The sequence below is a fragment of the Uloborus diversus genome, chromosome 5 (assembly GCF_026930045.1).
Source record: "Uloborus diversus isolate 005 chromosome 5, Udiv.v.3.1, whole genome shotgun sequence".
In the NCBI taxonomy this organism is placed as follows: Eukaryota; Metazoa; Arthropoda; class Arachnida; order Araneae; family Uloboridae; genus Uloborus; species Uloborus diversus.
In genome coordinates, this window is record NC_072735.1 from 33,895,548 (window position 1) to 33,913,092 (window position 17,545).

A 17,545-nucleotide genomic window follows, 5' to 3' on the forward strand; every position below is an offset into this window, starting at 1 on the left:
AAATACTTTTAAAATTTTGGATACGACCCCATTATTTAATAGAACGTAAGCTTCAATTAAATAATGGTATTATAGGTGAGGTATTTAAAAAAGGGGTCTTCCTCAAATGATGTCACGCTTTCAGGGGGGGGGGGAGTTCGTGCAATCGTGGCAGTTTGTAACTAGGGGGAGGAAAGGGGCAATAAGAAAAGTGACATCATGCATTTTTTTTTTTTTTTTTTTTTTGCTTGTAAAAAACGTGATGTCACACAGCTTGTGAAAAGCAACGTAACATGTGACAAAGGCTGGGTGAGGCGAAGTGTGACGCTATGACACAAGGTGAGGGAGCGAAATTTGTCGAAAAAAAGTGTGACATCATTTATACGGACAGCCCCTAAGTCTGTGGTAGACTTTTTTTCAAAGTTGATTTTGCAGTTAATTTATGAAAGAAATCGAGAAAATTAATGTTATTATCGCTTCATAATGGAGATGTTTCTATCAGTCAAAAGTATTACTTTCAGTCACTGAAATTGATAGAATAAGCAAAAAAAAAAAAAAAAAAAAAAACATGGACCCAGAAAATATTTTTATTTTCCCAACAGTTATTTTTTAATAATTTTTTTAAAATGTCAGATCTTTCAAACAAGGCATTGTCTTTATGACGTCACAAATGATGCACCTTGGCGCATCTTTCTACGGCGTTTCCACGTTATTATAATCAAGAACGAATTAAGTATTGCATTCTATGCTTGCTATCAGCCATATCGTTGCCAATACACGTGAGTAAACATGCGAATTAAATATTTTGCTCTGTGAATAGCAACAGTAAATGGCATTTCATCATTTGTGATGTCATCGGTAGAAGCGTAAACAATAAAAGCGCACTGGTTAAAGTATATTTTTAAAAATATTAAACTTAGTTAAAATATTTTTAAAAAATTGTCAGATCCGATGTTTTTAAGCATGCTCTTTCATAAAAAAAAAAAGAAAAAACTTTTGAAATTTTGGAAACGACCCCATTGTTTTAACAAAGCATTTGAGGAAATAAATGTTTAGTATTTGTACCAAAAAAGTAAAAAAAAAAGCTATAAGATGGAAATAGTTTTTACAATGATCTTGCTACTAATTTTAGCCTAAAAAATCGCTTTTTCAATTCCTACTGTTAATTCACACTCTCCTTATAGAATAGTTATATATCTTGTTCAAAATTTCAATCGTTAATGAAATACTTTTTTTTCATGCACTCAAGTTCAAAAATTTTTTTTTTAAACTTGTAGTGGATGACACTTTATGCTAATACAGTTTTTTCAAATACTAATTCATTAATCAAATTTAACTAATTAGTTTTATATGAGAGAAAAAATAATCCAATTATTTAACAAAAAGTAACTAGAAGACAGTTTTTATTTACTGATCTAAGTAGGAATTGATTTTTTTAAAATAAATATTACTTGTTTTAAAAAATAGCTTTTACATTTTATTGTTATTTTAGCATTTGCATTGATTCCCCCTTTATGCACATTAGAACGAGCATATTCATGTAGTGTTTTAATCAAAAAAAAATAAAAAAATGCAAACATTCATTTTGTGATAAAATTATTCAAGGCACAACTTTCGTTTTTGGTGAAAGTTTGATCACTTATGAGGCAGTTCCTATGCAACTCTGCTTTCTTTGAAAATCTGAATAGAATTTTATTATTTAGAAGTAAGTTTCCGTCCCTAATCCAGGGCTAAGGCCCCCTAAAACTACCTGTAATATACCAGACATCCCGATTATCATATCCAGAGACTGCAGTTTCGTTCTTATTAGAACTAATCAGTCCGGATTAGTAAATAACCGAGCTGGAGGCAGGTGTCATGAAGCTTGGGTATTTAGCTAGGCTTGCCAGATTTCTGAAATGGCCAACCGGGACACCGGAATACCCCCCCCCCCCCCTCCCGTCGCGAGTATTCAAAAGGAAACCAGGGCGTGATAGTGGACTCAAGTAAAATATTCTGAAGACAGTGTGAAATTTTCAGAAAGTATGAGGAACTCGAGCCCCTTCCCCCTCCATAAAAAATTTTGAAACATGCAAACAGAAATTATTAAAAAGAAACATTTTAAAGTTTTTTTTTTAAAACAATTTTTCAGCTTTAAAATGTGTTGTCAGCCCGCAATACTTGGAAATTTCGGATCACAAACACCCCTTAAGGGAGGGAACACACCCCTGGCTGGTTCTTAGCGTATTTTGGAGGGTAGTTCATTCTCAATGCTATGAATAAATACTAATTATGAGCCTAAACCAGGGGTAATAATAAATGACACAAGCAGATAAATTTAAACATTTTATTTTTTACATGTTAATATTTATTAGTTACATGAGTAAGAAGAAATACTTTGAATGATGAATAAAAACTTGAGCAATATTTATATGTATTTTGCATTCGCAAGGACTTTTTTTGAAAAGTATTTTTTGGTTTTAATGTTGTTGTAAAAATCCTCACAATCTGATTCGATATTAATTTTATAAGTCTATGTTTTAAATGACAAAGTAATTATTCAAAATAATCCTTCACAGTTAATATTTTTTAGACTTTTTTGGTCATCAAATCAAATGTATCTTTTTCCGGGACCTGAAGTAAACCGGCCGGGACACCGGGATTTTCCCTGAAAACCGGGATAGAAAACCCTGAAAACCAAACCTATATTTAGCTAAATACTCAAGTTTTGCCTTCAGTTCGCGAGTTGAACAACACCATGCTGTGGACACTCGCTGGTGAGATACATTTACTGTATCAACTAGTTTGCTGGCACTCTCAGCTTCAATGAGATAGCATCTGCCTCCAGCTCGGTTATTCACTAATCGAGACTGATGAGTTCTAATAAGAAAGAAACTTCAGTCTCTGGATGTGATAACCGGGCTGTGTGGTATATTGAATATAGAATTTTAATAGTTTCAAATTTTCAGTGATCAGGATTTACCCCTGAAGAGGCATTTCTTGTTGACTTCTAGGAAATTAATAATGACATAGTTTTTTTTTAAGATAATAAATTTTTAAAACGGTTCTGCAAGAATAATTTATAAATAATACATTAGATGAAATAAATAATCCGGAATCCTCAGCTAAGCCGCAGACAAGATTTTTTTTTTTTTTGGAAAAAAAAAAAAAAACTCAACATTTTAAAACAATTCCAAGTTTTTGAATCCCGTTCATTATTATTATTATTATTATTATTATTATTTTGTATATTTTTTCCATATTTCTTGAAATTCATAGTGTTTCTACAGTATTTACAGTTAGTAAATATTACTAGTCATTTAAAAGAACTAAAAACGTATATTTTCTTTACTATTCTTTTTCAATTCTATTTTCGACAAGAAATAATCATGATCAATATTTCCCCATCCATAAGCAGCAACATTTAATGTATTTTACTGTAATTAATCTTAATATTTACAATAGATGAGGAAACACTAGTCAAAAACTAACACTTTTTTTAGATTTTTTTTTTTAAGTATTAAGTCCAAATACTTGAATTTTAAGACAGTGGGGGGGGGGGGGGGAATCTTTGTAAATATACTCATATCTGGAAGTTCATCTTTGAAATAACAAGTTAAACAAATGCTTAATTTAATAAACTAATATTATATTAAAATTGAGTAAATGTCGTCGTCCTAAAGTAAAGTGTTCTGGATTTCCAGGCTATGTTTCACATTTTGTTAAAATTTTATTTTTCAATTAAAAATTACCTTGATCTATTTTTACTCCAGAATTATAATAATCAGAAATCACCTCAGGTCTCTGTATACATCTTTAAAATGTTCCTCTTGTTTATTATTTTTTTTCACCTTAAAAAAAGTTAAGTAAAGTTAGCAAACAAATGACTGATGGGAAAATTTTTAATTGAGGAGAATAACTGCGTACACGTTTTCTTATGATCAGGCCCGTCATTTTAGGGCGTCCGTAGGGCTCAACTGCATCAAATTAGCATCAAATGCTCCCTTTCCCTACTGACTTTGGAAAATCAGTGTTTTCACATATAGGGCGTGTTTTTTTTCTGATAAACTTTATCTTGAGTATATATATTTATCCCTCCCCGGAAATTTTTGAAATGACTATCATGCTTATGATACATAAGTAGTAAACATAAAAACAGTGAAAGAACCCGCTTCCGTTGCATAAAAATGCGTCTTAAATAGTTGTACCTTTTAAACTGGAGAATTGGATATTGGATTGTTTTTTTCCATTTTTCAAATATATTTTTTTCTGAAAGAGCATAATTAATAATATGGGGTAATTTTTTTTCTTAATTTTCACTTATTTTCTCTCTCAAAAAATAATGTTAAACGACATTCAGACGTGGTTTTCATTTTCGCTGCTGACATCACAAGTGAGCAAATCGCTAGGGTTACCAGAATACAGTTTCAGGACACTGCCAAACTTCGCTAAATGAATATTTTATTTTACTAACAATTCTTGTTCCGCTTCAACATCCCCATTGTGTATAAGTAATATAATTTATTACTAAAAATGGCGTTATACCTGACAAATCTATGTTTTTGGTAAAATTCAAAACATTAGTGTTTTGAACAGTGTTGTAATACTGTTTTTTTCTTACCAGAACGTTACACGGATTTTTTTTTTTTTTTAAACTGTAGTCAAAATTGCGTTTTTTGTTAATCGACAGAGAGGGAGGAAGGGGAGTTCTTAAAACAAAAAAGATGAACCTGTAGATTGTAATAGTAAAATCAATGTATATGATAATTTTTAAGACGTGTTAAAAAATATGTCACTTAAGGGACCATTCATTAATTACGTAAGGGTCCTAAGGAAGAGGGGGGGGGGGGGGGGGTTGGAAAGACCTTTACAGACACTTACTTTGGGGGGAGGGGGAAAGTTCATTTTTACGTAGTATTTTCCAAGTAGATATTTTATATCAGAAATCGTGAGGTCAGGTGGTTTGGCAGGGATCATATTTCATTTGCGTCTGGAGGTAAAAAGCGCAAAAGGATGAGCTGTTTTTTATTTGTTTTACAAAGAATGAGTAGTCTAAATTATAATAAAAGACTCGCACTAGGTATGGGATGTTTTATTTTTAATTAGTATCGCATCATATACAAAAAAAAAAAAAAAAGTCTAAAAATATACAGTCTAGATTCCAACTTTTTAGTAAATATTTCTTTATGCAAAAAGATTTTATTTAACAGTAGTGAATTTAATAATGATTCCATTGATGAAAGATTCGTTATTTTATTGTTTTGAAAAACGAAATGGAATCTTACATAAGAATAGGGTGGAGGGGTTTAAAAAACCTTACGTACCCTTACATGGGAGGTGGGAGTGGGGGGTGGTCCAGAATTGCGTAAATAATCCTTACGTAATTAATGAATGGCCCCTAACGGTCAGTCCAAAATTATCTTTGCTTAAAACCACGGAATTCGCAGAAACTGTTAAAAGTAATTTTAATTTTATAAGTTTGTGTGTGTGATGACGTATTCTGTCAAAACACACAAATGCAAAAGTTTGAAAAGGGAAAAAATAATGCTCAAGTACTTATGACATAAAATTTCTATGAAAATAAAAGTAACATCAATATCGGATAATGAAAGTTATCAGGAAGAAAAAGGGAATAATTCGTTAAAAAAATTAAGCTTGCTAAGTTTCATATAGAATAGAACATGATGTCGGCCTGATTATACACAGATATCAAAGTATGATTTTATGCTAGAAAAGTTTTAATACTAAAATCATTTTGCTCAAAAAGCTTGATCCTCCGTAGGATGACGTAATGTTTTCATTTTCCATTACAGTGAAACCTGTGTAAGTTGAACACTACTTTAGTGGTCAACTTACAGAGGTTGATTTATATGATAAGAGCTAATTTCGTGACTGAAAAAAGGGTTCAACTTAGACAGGTGGTCAACTTAAGCGTAATTCAGACATCGTCGCACAGCACGTTCGCCACGTAAAGCGGACAGACAAACGTTTTCCGAAAAGGGAAAAGCATTCATATATTGCGAACGCGCGGCGAGCACATGTCGATACTCTCACCCAATAGCGAGAGCGCACTTATCTCGTGGAGACCAATGAAATGCGACTCCCGACTCTACGGACGTCAGAGCCGTCAGATATCTAGTTTCTCGTCCCGTTGACGGTTCCCGTACAGTACGGCTTGCTGTCATGGCAACGCCGATCGAAAACTGGTTTTAGGGAGAAAAAAACGGAGCTCACGTGCTGTACGGACGCAGTCTGAATGTTACTTTACAAGGGTGGTCAACTTCACAGGTTTTTCTGTATTTGCATTGATGAAATCATTTGATTACTTTTAATTCACTGTAAAAAAAAAAAAAAATGTGTAGCCTTACTCCGTAAAATCGATGGCATTTTTTTGCCTCCATAGCAATGGAGTAACTTAACACACAAAACTGGTGTGACGTTACATGTCGCTCATACCGTTACACTAGTTTTTCAGTTAAGTTACTCCATTGCTGTGGAGAAGGTTATCCGCTGAAATAAGGTTACACAAAATGCAGAATGCTGCCACCGTATTTACGGGGGGAGTAAGGTTACACAATTTTTTTTACAATGTTGGATAATGCTTTCACTCTTTCTCTACGAAAAAGTAACTACATTTATTAGGCGTTTTATATGGTATAATTATTTTTGGATTTTTCATCAAAAGTGATGCAATAATATGCGGGACAAAATTATCCAAAAGTTGCTTATAATCGCATAAGCTTGCACTGAAAATATTTTTTCCATTTATTTTAATAAACATTCCATTTTCTTGTACAAATATTGCTGCTCTGTAAAAACTCATAAGAAACGCCTTCATTAAAAATTACATGTAAAGAGCTATTCGCAACTCCAGAGCTCGACTACGCTACCTTACGGTGATTAACAATACTACCGAAAAAGGTAAAACATTCCATTCCACGTGTTTTCTTTGGAAAAATTACAGGCTTCAGACAGTTGTGGTGTAATGTAATTTCAGAAGAATATTAAAGAAAGCTTCCCACGAACACGGTGAGAAATTACTGTCATTCACAAAGCGTCAAAGCAAGTTAGAAGTTACGGCATTTGTTTGTTTTACATTTTTCATCCGCCATTAGACAGTGGCTGCAGCGCCCTCTGTATTTATTGGAGTTGCGAATATGTAAAAATTACATTTCTACTGAAAAAGTATTTGTGAGATTTTTTCTTAATGGTGCCCATATTAAGCTCTCGCTAGCACTTTTAACATCATTATTACTCTCTTCTCTTCACTTTGACTTTCCGCAGCAAATCTTTGTAGATATCCTTAACTTTAGATACAAGAATGTAACTTATAAAGTAGTTTCTGATAGAGTTTAGTTTTAAGGATTTGATGATGAGTGGAACTCTTCACGTGTTTATTAACTCATAACTTCGAAAAGAAATAATACCGAATATAGTAATATAATACCCAGTGACATTTTTCAAAATAAATACGTATTACTAGAAATAAGAGGAGGCCTAATGGATTTAGACTCAAATAAGATTACTAACAGTAGGATTCACTTTCGAAAAGAAGACAACAACCAGTTAAGTTGTTAACGAGATTACTTAATAGGTTTAATTATAAGAAAAAAGCAATAACAAATTATGCTTCTAATGAGCTTATTAACAGAATTTTCCTCATACAATCATAAAAATTAATTAACTAATATAACTAAATAATAATTATTAGTCACATTTGTTAGTTTTTACCTTACTTTTGTGACTGCGTTTGATATTTTTTGTGATTTTTTTTCCCTGAGGTGTATTTCCTCGAGTATAATGATTAAAATAATTTGCCATTGAAATGCACTGTTAGAGGTACTGCAGTTTCTGGCTAATGGCAACTGAAAAGGGTAAAACTAAGATCGACCGATTTATGTAGGGTCTAACGTGTCCGATAAGGCATTTGCCTCGTCCGCGCAAAATTAAAATATTTTACCTATTTGGCCAAATTTCTTAAATCACCGCAAGGTGACTTATTCAAGTACTAAAACTGCAAATCAGTTTTTTTTTTTTCAGTTTAAATGTTGTCGTAAGTAAATATTATAATGAGTTCATGTAAGAGTTCTTTTCTGTCTAGTAATGTTATTTTTGAAAAACAAACGGTTTATGACTTTTTTTTCTTCAAATGTTGGCGGTTCGCTGGTCAAAAAAGGTAAACAAATGCACTACATCTACAGAATGTTAATCCGGAGAAAACGGTGATGCTAAAAGATTTAGTCTATAAAGTTCGTACATCCGTCGATGTCTAGAATAATTTCCTTGCGTTATCTTTACTAATAATAATGCTGAAAGTCTCTCTGTCTGAATCTCTCTCTGTGACACGCATAGTGCCTAGAGGGTAGTGCCTCGGCGGATTTTCATGAAATTTGGCACAAAATTAGTTTGCAGCATGGGGGTGTGCACCTCGAAGCGATTTTTTCAAAAATTCGATTTTGTTCTTTTTCTATTCCAATTTTAAGACATTGTACTGAGTCATAACGTGTACATCATAACGTGGGCGAGTAAATTACCAAATTATCCTAACGTGGAACCGTAACATGGGCGAGCAAATTCGCGAGAAATTCACCATCCATTATTTGTAAATATACAGGTGAACCAAATAACCTTTTGATTTTCTGCTACGAGCAAAGCCGTGCGGGTATCACTAGTGTTCCATACAACATAAATGTTATGGATCTAAAATCAAAATGCCTTCAGTCTTCCACTTTTTTCTGCTTTAAGTTTTGGATAATGTTTATGAAATACGAAAGAATAGGGCTATAAATGACTTTTTTTTTTGCCATTGAAGGATGTATACGTATAGTAACATAAATTTTAATTCTTATTCATGAAAGAATAATTGCATAATAAAAAAAAGCAATTTATGAGTTATAATACCGATTTAGATGATTCACCTGGCAACAAATGAACGTTTTACTTGAAAAAAAAAAAAATTTAAATACAAATTCGGCATCTGTAAATCAGTGAGAAGGATCAAGATTGGGAAAAGGCCGGTGGGGAGTAGAAGCACATTTATTGGTCGCACTTGTTTTTTTTTTTCTTCTAGTTGTCACTCTTTTTGGAAACCAAAAAACTGACCTATATATATATATATATATATATATATATATATATATATATATATATATATATATATGTGTGTGTGTGTGTGTGTACAGGAGACCTCACAGCACCTACAGCCTTGAAATTTTGTACAAAACTACTTCGAGCTCAGGGGATGTGCGCCGTTCGAAAGAGATTTCTTTTCTGAATGAAATAAAGCTTGTTCCAATTTTCTCAATTAATTAGAACAACGAATGTAAGAGTTTCTATTTTAGCGAAAAGACATAGATTGAACTCAAATCAAGCCCGGAGCTTAAGAGCAAAACATATTAGTAGAGACCACGAATTTGAAAGCGACTTTTCAAGCGTACAAAATTGGCGTTTTGCAATGCTCAGAAGCCCCTTAGCACCTATAGCCGTGCAAGCTGGTACAAGAAAGTTTGGAACCCGAAAAGGAGGTGGGGGCTCTTCAATATATATATATATATATATATATATATATATACACACACAAAACTTTTTTTTCGAAAACGGAACTCGTAACGCGTTTCCCCCCCCCCCCCCCCCCAGATTTTCTCTCATAGGTGATATAGTTTTTGATTGAGGAGCCCCCTAGTTAACTAAGAAGAAAAAATATCTTTAATTAATTAAATTAAAAAAAAAAAGAAAACACTTGGTTGCAAAAAGCCATAAACTTGATCGTCTGCTCCGGTCAGTGTCAGACCACCAAACCATCACTAACGTTTGTATCTAACTCTTTAAAGGAACTTTGGATTGTTTTATTTTCAAGGGAAAATCTAGTTAGATACTTGCAGAGATAGAACAGACCAATGACAAAGCTGATGAGGGTTACAGAAAGTGGCGGATGATACTAATATTTTGGTCATATTTTTTTTTTTTTTTTTTACTTAGTATATTCTTCGAATGTTGCAACGGGAGTGCAAGTCCCTTTACCTATTACCGTCTAATGATAATGTTTAAAAAAGACAATTTAATCAACCATTGAATAAATCCCTGAAATTAAACTATAAGTAGTCAAGTAGAGGTTAAGCTAGTTAAGAAAAGAAAAGAAAAACAGATAAAAACGAACAATCGTGTGCTGAAATCATCGCATAAGCTAAAGTCAGCAAAAAGAAAAACTGACGATGTCAAAATTATATCCATACCTTTTCATTTTTAAGTAATTCAAAACCAATAATGTCAAACATAGTTTTCTAATAATTTCAACATTGTACATAGCTTCCATTCTTATGAAGGCATTCAATGTTTCAAAAGTTTCAGGAAAATACCAAAGATTAGTCACTATTTGACGTCACAACCACTTCTGTGTCAAGCTTTTTTTCTTCCTGGAGCGTGATGTCTTCGCCTTGGTGTCACGAAAAGAAATGTTTGTAGCTCGGTGATCGAGCAAAAGCAAAAAACTTTATCGTTCTAAGTTTCAGTGCATGTTTTACTGTAACTGTTATTGTTCCTTATAATGTTAAAATGTTGTAAAATACTGTTTTCGGTTGTTACTTCAGTACATGTTTTTTTGAGCACAAGGGAAAATATTTCGCAGAAAAAGGATACATAAATGCAAAAAGAGAAAAAATATATTTTTTTATACAAAATATAGTGTACTTTTGCTTCAATTTAAAAACATTAATATTTGTTTTAAAAAATGGTATATCTTTATTGTAGGAATAAATGTTGCTACAACAACGTTTGTTTAGTGTATCATTCTACGGTACATTATACTGCATCCTGACGGGAGACTCTGTTTTACTTAATTTTACATAGTAAAGGAAGTATTGTATTCAAGAAAAAAAAAAGCAATCAAGTATCGGCCTTAATTTCCATTTTGCTCGCCCCCGAATAAATATTGAGTCTTTTTTTTCAACTCGACCACACGTGGATATATGCCTAAGAACGTATAGACACCCGAAATATCCATTTTGACCATCCCCTAGTTAATTACAACGAGTTTTCTCGTGACGCCCGTTTGTGTGTATGTGCGTATTTATCTCGCATAACTCAAGAACGGTATGTCCCAGAAAGTTGAAATCTGGTACCTAAACTCCTAGTGTGGTCTAGTTGTGCACCGCCTTTTTTGGTTGCATTCGGATGTTCCAAAAGGGGTCTTTACACCTTTTTGGGGGGAAATCAGTGTTAATCTCAATGCAAACTCATGTGCTGTTATAATTTGGCAAACACTTGGCGATACATCGCCAAACGTTTGGTCGCCAAGTTTTGTTGCCAACTTGGCGACAAATTTGGCTGGTTTTCTTTTATTTTTTCTTTTTTTTAATTTGGCCACTATTGGCGATATTTAGAGTTAACCATTGAATGACATTAAAAGTACCAATATTGGGAAAATTAATCTGTATAAAACTTATTTTTTGCTTCGGTTTGCAACAAACTTGGGGTGAAACTATTTAAAGTGTTTCTTTGCTTACTCCAAGTCCAAGGCAATATTATCATTAAATTAGTGTAAAAGGAAGTCATGTGATGCACACATCAGCTCGTTTTTTCTTCTTTATCAATTGAAACTAGCAGAAGCAATTTTTTTTTCTTCCTGCATGCAAGTGTAGATCCCAAGGGTCACAGGGTTCATAAAGCTCCATCCCCTTTTTACAGATTTGACAACAGTTTGTCTTGCATTCCAGTCACTACTTGAATCCATAAAAATAGTATGCATACTCACAGTAGAACCTCGTTTATTCGGACATTGTTGATTCGGAACTCATTTTAATCCGAATCAATCTTTTAGAGTTTAAAAAAAGTTTTATATTCACATCAATTACAATTTTTAGTTATGATAGCTGAACAAAAATATGTCAAGCATTTGCTTATTATTTTGATTAAATGTACAATTCCTACATAGATCGTACCATGGCCCCACTAGATGGCGCTGACGCTTCCGGACCTTGATAGTTAATCAGGGCCCGATTACTGAATAGGCCAACTAGGCCTTGGCTTAGGGCCACTCACTCTTTAGGGGCTACCCAAATTGCTAAAATTGCTTTACCTAACGAAAAACCGGTAATGTTTGATTACAGGGGCCCCTGAAAAAGGGTTTGCCCTAGGGCCCCTCGACGTCTTAATCGGGCCCTGTAGTTAATGTCTTTTCTGCGTTAAACGGATGCAACCATGATTTGATTTGTTCAACCACCAATTAATGACAAGTTTCGAAGTTGGTTAATTTTTGATCAAACTTCGCCCATTTTGACCGCAAGAGGCACTGAACGGAGCCCCGTGCACCATCAATCATGGTAACGTAATGGAAAATAGGAGTTCCCTGTAGCGCCCTCTTTGTTGCCATGAGTTTCAGCGATTGTCACGGCGTATAAGCGTAAGTGAAAGTTAATGCGTACAATAAAGTACGGTATTAAACATCACGGCGTACTCAGCTCGACATCACCGCAGCTGAACTATAAATGATAAAGTGTAATCCTCTGTAATTTTGTTACAAAGCATTGCTTTCTGCTGCAGCAAAAGGAACATTTACTTCCTTTATTACCCACAGTACCTGGGTTATCCGTATTTTCGTTTATCCGGAATGCCTTTGATCCCAGTTAGTCCGGATAAACGAAATTATACTGTGCGGTGTACGTCTTTTTTAGCCTACTTTCCCAGTAAAAGTCAGAGAAAGAAGAAAAAAGCATGAAAGAAGGCTTAATGCGTCTTAAAAATATCCCGAAAAACAAAGAAAAGTCAAAAATAAATAAAATAATTAGATAAATATTGAAAAATTAAAAATTGGAAAGTAGGGTATTGAGATGGGGAAAAATGTCTGTCGGTCTGTCTGTCGGTCTGTCGGTCTGTCTGTCGGTCTGTCTGTCTGTCCCCCCCCTAATAACTTTTGAATGAATAGTCCGATTCGAAAAAACTTTTTTTTGTTCGAAAGATCTCGGCGAGGACACCTCATTCCCATATTTCACTTTTTGATTTGAACTATTTTTTGTTCAATTTTGAACAGTTCAAAAAAACTTAACATTAGCGCCTACGGGGAAATTCAAGGCAATCCCGAACTGTGAGGCGAATTTGCTTCAAACAAGCTTTGTAGAAAAAAGATTTTGATGAAAAACTTGTATATAAAATATCTTTTTGATTTGAACAATTTTCCGTTCAATTTTGAACAGTTCAAATCGCTTAACAATAGCGCCAACGGGGAAACTGAAAGTCAATGTAGACTCCGCACTTGAAGGCGGATTTACTTCAAACAAATTTTATTCTAAATAACTCCTGACACCAAGCTCCAGACTTCGACTCCGAGAATTTAGGGGCACTTGACTCTGACTCCGACTCCTGTGCCCGACAATTAATCGAACTCCGACTCCCCGACTTCGACTCTGACTTCGTAGTTTTGGCAAAAATTTATACACGGAGGACAAATGACAGACTCCGATTCTTAAATATTCGACTCCGACTCCTTTATCTCAAAATGAGATTGACTCCGACTCCGCAGCTATGGTTTTAACTGCGAAATAATTATTGTTGATATGACTTGTTTTTATTTTTACGCTAAAGTTACAATTTAGGTACTCAGTTTTTGGCGAATAAACTTGAAGTCATTTATGTTTCTACATTAAGATATGCGCAGACGATTTTTTTTTTGACAAAGAAAATTATTTCTTTAAGTTTACATTTTATTGTTTTTTTTTTTTGTTTTTGTTTTGGTAAGTGCATTAATTCATTTAAAATAATGTTAATGGCAACAGGGGAAAAGAAACGATTTTTTTTGATATCATGTATTCATATTAATGAGATTATTAATTTTAATTATTATTCTTTCGTTTTGAAAGCTGTTAAAGATTTTTTTAATGGGAAAAAGTGTATTAGCTGCTTTGTTTAAAAGTTGCTGCTATTTTATTTGTTCTTTTTTTTTACGCATCTAATTTTTTTAGATGAGTGAGGAATATTTTATTCCTAGAAATCAGCTTAAAGTATTTTAAAAATATGTTTGAAAAAAATTTGCGATTTTAGCTATTTTTGAGATTATTGATCAGGTACTAGAAAGTAGTATGGGTATACGGGAAAGTAGGCTCGTCTAGTTCTAGACAGAACTTCTTGTTTAACATTAAGTGAAAGTGTTTGCTAATTTACAAAAAGCTTTGCTAATTTGAACAAACTTATTTTTTATTTTCCCTGAAAAATGGGATCACCATAATATCGAGTAGTTTTTCCTAATTTAGCCAACCATTCAGATATTCAGTAACTGTCAAACAGTCTATACTTGGTGCTCTTCTTAGGCAGATTTAGAATTGCTAAATAATACTTAATACAGTCGAATCGGCTTAATGGAATAGCCATTTTGCCATCAAAAAATACTCTAATAAGCGGTATATTCCATTAACTGGGATCAAATAACACATTACATTGGTTTGGTACATTGAAAATGTATTATATTAAGCGGGATATTCTTTTAACCGATATTCTAATGAGCGGGCTTGACTGTATATGGCTTTTAAAAAAGTCTCAAGTAAAAAATTTAAATTTTCAAGTTAATATTTTTGAATCGACACAAGTTCATTGAGTCTGCTCATAAAATAATTATTTTTACAACTAATGAAAATTACCGTATTACCTCGCATTATCAGGCATGCCGCCCAATTCGGGGGTCACCAGATTTTCAATTATGCTTGTCTGGTCCTTTCCGGCATGCCGGAAAATTGAGGTTTGGGGGAAAAATTAATACTATAAAAAAGTATATATGTTCAGCTTAAAAATGAATATAAGTTCTGTACATATCTTATAAGTATTAATAAACAGTTTAATTTCGTAAAAATATTTACTCTAAAGAAGTTACCATAGTTTTTCAATAAATACAAATTAAACTTACTTTTCTAAAAGGATACTAAACTACTAATTTATTTAAAAAATACATGAACAAATTGCAGTAACGATGATTGCTTCTGAATTGATTATTTTATTGGCATATAATTAAATCCATTAATAACCAACCTACCATAAATAACCAAGCACATATTATATGCAATACCTACACTTTTTTTTTTCTTTTTGAAAGAAGGTTACTTTCAGGATTATTTATTTTTTTCCTTACAGTGGTTCGCTTTCTGGTTCGAACTGAATGGGTGAAATTTACTTTTGTTTTGTTGCAAAATAAACCTCTAATTTTCGGGCATGCCGGAAAATTCGAATTTCCCGGCATGCTGGTCAACCTCGCTTTTTTCCGGCATGCCGGATAATGCGGGGTAATACGGTAGTTAATATTGAAAACCATGGGATTTCCATAAACATCGTTGAAAATAGAAAAGTGGCCAAGCAAAATAACACTCCTGTTTTTAAAAAATGAAAAGTTAAGATTTTCTGCAACTAAAGCACCTGTTAAAAAATTAGATGATAAGCTAAAAGCTAAAGATCAGCTCGGGTGATTTAACTTATAATGGGTAACCAAAAGTTGTTTAAACTTTGTAATTAGCACCAGAACTAGGTCATTCATTAACAACAGAGAACGTAGCTCTCGAAAAATATAAAAGTAGCTCCACTTTCTATTTACACTTAGGAGAAAGTATTTCAAAGGAATTTATGAATACGAAACATTTCCGAAAGTGTCTTACATCAAAAGATTGGAATTAACAGTTTAGGAAACATACAAGTTTTGTTATGAAATACGGACTCTTTCTAGATATACGAAAATTTAATAAAAAAGGGAAGAAAATATGATCATAGGTGTATATTTTCTTCTGAAGGATTTTTCAGGACGACGCTTTAGAATCAGATCAATATATATTTTTCATATAAATACAGTCAAACCCCGATTTAACGAACCTCTATTTAACGAATTTCTCGTTTAGCGAATTTTTCTTTTTCCCCGACTAAAATGAAGGCAAACACCCCTATTTACCGAATAATAAACGCCGAATTAACAAACTATTTTACCAGCTGAAAAAAAAAATTTTTTTTGTTAATTTGAGTTAGGAAATATTGGATTGTTTTCCAAATGATATATCCATCTTGTACGAAGCAGAAAAAGATTTTTCTTGGAATCAGTAATGTTTGACGGGCGAGTAGGCAACCAATGAATAGCCATTGTGTTGCAGAAAGCGATAGTGAAACTCTCATTAAAACTTACTTTTTCTAATGCTTTATATGGAATGGAAAGTGTAAAAACATATCTCATGCAGCAGGCTATAAATGACACAGTATTTTTTATCTCCATTAAGTCAAAAGAGAACTATTTCGAGTCAAGTATCAAGAAAATTATCATAATCTATCACTCAGTACAAAAAAATTTCAAATTAACTAGGGTGTAATAAGTCCCTTAATGCTGAATAAAAAGTACACTTTCTAACCATGGATATTTTTGTGCAGTTGCTTATTAGGGCCCTTAGATAAAGTAAGTACAATTTAATAAAAGAAAAAAAATCGCACCCCGATATTACGAATAACCCCGGTTTAACGTATAAAAGTTTCGGTCCCGATGAATTCGTTTAATCGGGGTCCGACTGTACAATCAAAATAAGAAACAGTTTCTCTTATGTCTAGAAAGAATATGATGGTTATTGCATCCAGGTACGAATTTCATGGCGACGGCATGCTGAGGACAATATATGCAACCTCCATTTTCTAAAAGAAGAGTTTTTATAAAGCCATCTTTTTTACATTGATAGATAACATCTTCATTATTCACTACCCACAAACCCGCCATGTTCAAAGCTCTAAAAAACATCAATTACTCATTCTTTAGAGATTTTAATACTTTTAGAAAGAAAAAGAAAAATTAATCAAAACATAGCACTTATTCTTATAACTCCTCCCATCTTAAAACTAAAATCTGATACGAAAAACAGCATTTATATTGTACATCAGCTAACAGATGCCACAAGAATAGTGAAAAAGATCCTAAGATATTTTTAAATTTTTTATTGCATGTAAAAATAGAACGGAATCACATCATGCTAGCCCACTTAGTATTTTGTTAATTGCTTATTTTCACTGTATTTTTTTTTACAAATGTCTATTCATTTTTGAGCATTATAAAAACGGATTAAAATTTTATATTTTTATTCACCCCTCAACAAAAGTAATCAAAGGGAAAATGTGTACTTTAATAAGTTTTAAATGGTAAAATAAATGAGCATTATGAATTGGGTTAACTATTAAAATAAAGTTACTCCAGATAAAGTGCATGCAATTTTCACTGATGAATTGCACTCAGAATATTGTATTATAGTTTTAATAAATTAGAATGACCGACTCCGACTCCTTTACCCCAAAACTAGCCCGACTCTGACTCCGCAAGCACTGGCAGAGTTGCAGACTTTGAGTGAAAATGACCGACTCCGACTCCTTTTCCTCAAAACCAGTTCGATTCCGGAAGCACTGGCAGAGTTGCAGACTTTGAGGGAAAATGGTAGACTCCGACTCCTTTTCCTCAAAACCAGTTCGACTCCGACTCTGGAAGCACTGGCTGAGTTCCAGACTTAGAGGGAAAATGACTGACTCCGACTCCTTTTCCTCAAAACCAGCCCGACTCCGACTCCTCAAACGCTGGCAGGGTTGCAGATTTCGAGGGAAA

The 17,545-nt window shown here is 33.3% G+C and overlaps 1 protein-coding gene across 2 annotated transcripts in view; it reads left to right on the forward strand.

The window, feature by feature from the left end:
* LOC129223381 (calmodulin-like) overlaps positions 1-17,545 on the forward strand; it is a 311,700-nt gene that overhangs the window by 93,937 nt on the left and 200,218 nt on the right. The gene's annotated exons all lie outside the window — the stretch shown is intronic.